Source organism: Barbus barbus, assembly GCF_936440315.1.
Source record: "Barbus barbus genome assembly, chromosome: 43".
In the NCBI taxonomy this organism is placed as follows: Eukaryota; Metazoa; Chordata; class Actinopteri; order Cypriniformes; family Cyprinidae; genus Barbus; species Barbus barbus.
In genome coordinates this window covers 5,994,227-6,000,226 of record NC_136721.1, presented here as the reverse complement: position 1 = coordinate 6,000,226, position 6,000 = coordinate 5,994,227, and positions in this window count along the sequence as shown.

The window sequence follows — 6,000 nt, the reverse complement described above, 5'->3', positions numbered from 1 at the left end:
CTACAAAAAGACGTAAAAGGTTTTGGTTTTATTAGGCATAATCTAAGAATATATTTACAGTGTAAGTTTTCTCATTTGTAAGGAATTCCAAAACAGAGGTGAAACGAGGAGAGAGAGAGACCCAGGGACAGGCTGCTTCTAATGGTGTTGAAGCTCACTTCTTCCATAATTTGCCGATTAATGGGTGACAGATGCGCATAATGCTTCTGTGCACGAAGCCAGCCAGGAAAGGATGGAGCGGGAGTGCTCATGGGATGAGATAATGCCTATGAGAGGAAAAAGAGTTAGGGCCCTCTTTCACCCTCTCTCGCCCCTTTTCTCCCATTGCCGGTGCCCCAGTGTTCCAACAGATGTTCAGCAGACCCCTCAGCACAGAGGGAGTCGCTCACCTCCTGAGAAATCTCTGGCTCTGGGTTAAGAATAGGGAAAATTTGAGATGCGATGTTAATTTAAATCCACCTGTTAATCTAAGGCCAGTGTCTTCAAACTCTGGGGATCTGTAAAGGTTCTGCAGGAGGTCTATGTGGCAGATATGAACAACATAGGATTTATATTTAATATATCTTGCTGTTGCCTTTCCAGTGCATCTGTTGTCTCTTTCATTTGCACCAAAGCAAGAGAAACTGATTCCCAATCACTTATGTTCACTTTAACTTCAGTTTGGAAGCATACGTGATTGTGAATCAGTTTCTCTTGCTTTGGTGCAAATTAAAGTGACAACAGGTGCACTGGAAAGCCAACAGCAAGACAACCCCCCAAAGAGAATGGTTTTGCAGATGGTGGCCATAGACAATTGCTTTCTCCTTATCGTTCCTGACAGATTTGTCTCTAATTATGTGTTTTGTTAGGTCCCTTGTCACTCCTTGTAGCATGAGGCAGTACTTGCAACCCAATCGTGTTGCACATGTTGCCATCGCAAGGAGGTTTTATGTCTCCCAGCAGTTTCAAGGACATGAAGGAGATACTGGGAGATGGGCCATTACATGAGCATAGCTGGACAGGGCTGTAGAAAGGCAACAACCCAGCAGCAGGACTAGTATCTGCTTTGTGCAAGGAGGAATAGGAGGAGCACTGCCAGAGCCCTACACAATGAACCTCCAGCAGGTTATAGATGTGCGTGTTCAGACCAAACTGTCAGAAACATATTCCATGAGGGTGGCACGAGGGCCCGACATCCTGTAGTGGGACCTGTGCTCACAGCCCAGCACCATGCAGCTCATTTGGCGTTTGCCAGATTACACCAGAATTTCCAGGTCCACCATTGTGCAGCGTTCTCTTCACAGATGAGAGCAGGTTCACACTGAGCACATGGGATGCCATGGAGAACATCATCCAGCATGACTGGTTTGAAGGTGGATCAGTGATAGTCTGGGAAGGAATATCTGTGGAGGGTCACACAGACCTCCATGTGCTAGCCAACCATACACTTACTGCAGTTAGGTAGCGGGATGAACTCTTCAGAGCCACTGTCAGACCTTATACTGGTGCCGTGGGCCCTAAGTTCCTCCTGGTGCATGACAATGCCTGGCCTCATGAGTATGTAGGCCATTTTTGGATGATGAAGATATTGACGGGCTTTCATGTTTCCAGACCTGAATTCAATCGAGAACCGCTGGACTATTATGTACAGGATGATGTACCAAAGATGCCAATTAGCACCACAGACTGTCCAGGAGATCACTGAAGTCCTGATCCAGGTCTTATATTATGAGTTGCTGTGAGGAAATTCATGCAAGTTGAAACAGCCTGTAATTACTTTTATTTTTTTTATTTTTTTTTTTCAAACTTTGATTTCTGTTGTGATTTTGAATCCAGTGGGTTGATGATTTTGGCTTTCATCGACCATTGTCACTTTTATTCTCATAATTCTCATAATTTTTATTCACAATGAATTACAATATAAGTAAATATTTTCAACTTGAATATTATGTTCATCAAGATCCAATGTATGATTTAAGTGGCAGTGTATATAGCCAAAATCTTCAATCCATTCAGGGCTTGATTCAAAATCACAACAGAAATCAAAGTTTAAAAAGTAATTACTCATGCAGGAGCTTTTTTTTGCCCCAATATCTTGACTTTTGGGACAAAACTGCATTTATGGAGTTGTTGCCCTGCATCATATTTGTTAACAGTCAACTGTATGAAATGTAAGATGGTGTACAGGTCTGGGGGCAGGCCAGTGTGTAAAAAATTTTAACCACATTATTAGCTTTTCATAGCTCATTAATTAAGTTATAAGGTATTAAACTATATATACACACACATATACATATACATATATATATATATATATATATATATATATATATATATATATATATGTGTGTGTGTGTATATATACATACATACATACGTGTGTGTGTGTGTGTGTGTCCCCTGTTGTAAAAATAATACACTGATTTAAGATTAAAGCATGGCCAAAATCTGGAACAACTAAACTTCTTAACTGCCATTTTTGTATGACAATTAATTTTGAGTGAGAACAATTTAGAATGTTTTTTCAAGCACTCTAATTTTATAACAGTGTGCGTGTGTGTGTGTGTGTGTGTTTGTGTGTGTGTGTGTGTGTGTGTGTCCGCGCGCTGAATGCTGAGTAGATTTCCTGCAGCGAGTTGCAGGGCTCCGGATCTGAGGGCAGCGCGCCCCCACTAATCCCCCTTCCTGTTTTGTGTAAATGCAGCGGCACAGAGGAAGAGTGGGATTTATTTGATAATTAGGCAGATAATACCTTACAGCCAATTACCTGAGATGGGTGGGTTACGAGCATGTTTGTGAGCGCGCTGGGCTTGTGGAAGGGGTGGCGACGTCCGTATCGCTCCACACTTGTTAACGGACAGTCACTGATTCAGATTTGTGAAAACTTGGAAAGCTAAGCGTCTAATTGAATAATGTCAAGTAAACAAGCAAGCGTTGGAATCTGGAAGAGTTTGTGGCTTTGCAGTCCTTCCTAAGCAATTTTACCCTGTGCTTGCCCCTCTACACACATAAATATGGCCATGGATCAAAGCCTGGCCCACAAAATAGCATTAGTGTGGAGATACTTCTATAATGTGGTTTGAAGAACCAGAGGGTATTTTTAAGACCAAATGACTGCGAGAAATGTTTTGCAGTGAATGACTTTTTAAGCCCTGTAATCTGATCAATTTTCTTTCGAAGCTGAAATGGAAAAGAAAGGAATGTGCTCTAAAGAAAAAGACAGATTTACGTTGCTAAATTAGTCTGTGAAGGAAGTTCTTTGTTTATTTTCATCTGTAAATGGGATATCCTGTCAGCACAGCATTTGCCTTGGCCTTCACACTTCTGTTTATTGGTATCCCCTGCAAGCACTCCATGCTCTGAAGAACATCCATATCAATACGGATATTTAGTGATATAAGGAGGAAACATTCATCAAGACAATGAACTGATTGCTTTATTGAAAAAAGCTTCATTTGGCCTTTGGGAAAGTCTTAAACAAGAGTTTACACACTTTTTGACAAATGTACATATGACAAAAACACTGGTCTTTAGAAAGCAGAATGAAATGATTAATAATCTCAAATTCTGTAAACATTTTTGGGGGCCCGGGACCCCAGTCAGAAAGAGAAGAGCCAAGTGACCTGGCTTGCCTAAAAAGGACTATTATATATCTCACGATTAGGCACACTAAAGAGCTGAAATGCTGTCAACGCTGTTGCCACTTCATTAAAGCACAGACATTTCCTTCATTTGGGTCTCAACATTCAGTGTCTGGAAACTGGTTCTGTTACACTGTGATCCACTTGATTGGAAGCTCTTGGACTGGATCCCAGTCTGTGCCCCCAGCATGCGTGCTGCTTCTTAGCTCAAGTGTTCGCGTGGAAGATCATATCGTGTTGGTTTAGCTATTCGATACTGACAAACATTTATTCACCCCTCCACCCTTTCTCATCGCCCTCTGCCGTGCCGCTCCAGGTCATTGAAACCTTGTCGCAGTTTGGGCTGGTTTAAATGACTGGTGTGTATAAGGCGCCGTCACACGTCTTGTTGTGGGAATGCTGATAAAGTGGGTTGGTTTGGAGATTATGGCAGACTGTGAAGGGAAGTGAGGCGTTGAAGGGGCCCAGATTCCCCATTTCGATTGCAGGGGCCCGTCCTACTCCTCCCATGCTTGAAATCCAAGCCAAATCAATTACACTCCCCCAGCACCTCCAAAATTACAGAGCAATAAATAACCCCCCAGAAAAATATGAAGGAGTTATGAGGGTCTGTGGACAGTGGTGAGGCCCACGGCTCCTTCGTGGTTCCCTCTGCTCCCCCTTCTTCCGTCCTCCTTGTGCTCTTTTTCTTTCACTGACTGTAGATTTGGTCCCCTTGATTCTTACTGTGTCTCTAGTTTCAAGGCTTTCTGTTGTCCATGACCTACAGTCCAGCTTTAGGATATGTGATCCAGTGTGTAGCAGGCTCCCTGCTTCTCCTGTAGCCTACAAAGATTGTGGGACATTTATCTTTTCTCCTCAATTGGCCCTTGAGCTCTTGGGAGCCTTAATGGAGGATGAAATCTCACTTTTTTTAATTTTTTTATTGACATTTGTAGATATTTTAACCTTTTTATATTTGCAAATATCTATCTAAAAAATACTATATTTTATTTTTTATTTAAAATTGTTTATTCAGGATTTTACAAATTAATATGACTATATTTCTATTATATTTAATAATGTAGTATGCAATTTCATAATTGAATAAAATTAGTGCATTTTCTTGTTAAATTTTTTTCTTGTTGTCCAGATAGAGTGCAAACCAGTTAAATAAAACAAAACTGTACAGATATATGTGTATAGAGTGTATATATATATATATAGTGCAAGAGGAGCTTATCAGTCTGTTAAAGTGACAAGAGAACAGTCTTTTTATCAGACTATCCGACTTTTTATCAGCCATTTATTAGTACTAATTAAACACACATTAATGCCTTATTCTACATCCCTTATCCACTTACTAACTATTAATGAGCACCAAATGAGGAATTTATTGAGGGAAAAGTCGTAGTTAATAGTGAATACGTGTTCCCTATTCTAAAGTGTTACCAAAACTATTAATGTTCATTTATAATTCATACAAAATTATCAAGTAAAATAGTTACATTTTCTCATGAGATTGTGTCTCTATTTAGTTGAGTTTTTCCCCAAAACAGAATAAACACTTTTTATCCAGCTGCACAGCATGCTGGGAACCTAAGAAATGCTTAGCTTAGCTTTTGTGCAATTTCAGTTTTTGTTGTTTTTAGCCATTTCAACTGAAATTATGTGACAAAAAACAGCATTGCAAACTAGTTAGGGTTAGTAAAACTAATGAATTAAGTCAAGACCACATGAGAGATTATTTAATGATGTTAGGGCAATCTACATAAACTTGAGCCTATTCAAGACATTAACAGTGTACTGAAGTCCTCGTGGAAAAATAGACGAGTCTGACGTCAAGTTTAACTAGGCAGAATGTCAAACTCCACCATATAATCTAACAGCAATATATCTTCACCATAAAATCTGCAGGCCAGCTCTGACTGTTCATTTCAGTGAAGAAGTCCAAACCTGTGTGGAAGCGTAAGAGCCCAAATAAAATGGTGCCATGGCGGATGTTTACCCTTCACACTTCCTGGCCTCACACACTCTAGGCATTATCCACAGAGGCTCTGTGTATAGACAAGTGTTCAAATACTTCCCTTGATCAGCAGATAGAGAGAAAGAGAAAACACACTCACACACACAGATAAGCCATTGTGCTCTCGTCCGGAGCGCTGGGCTGAAGGCTAAGCGGTTGAACATTAATATGAACTGCTGAACGGTTAGTATGACCCAACTACAGCGATCGTGTTTATACCTGAGAGAAAAGATTAAATATACTGTAATCTATAAGAATCTCTAAAAGTTGGTTTTGCGTATGAGTTGGGTTTTTTTCTTCACAAAGTAGGCCTATGTGAGGGAATGTGTCCAGATAAAGAGAGATTTTGTAAGTGTGTGACCTTAATTGGAACAG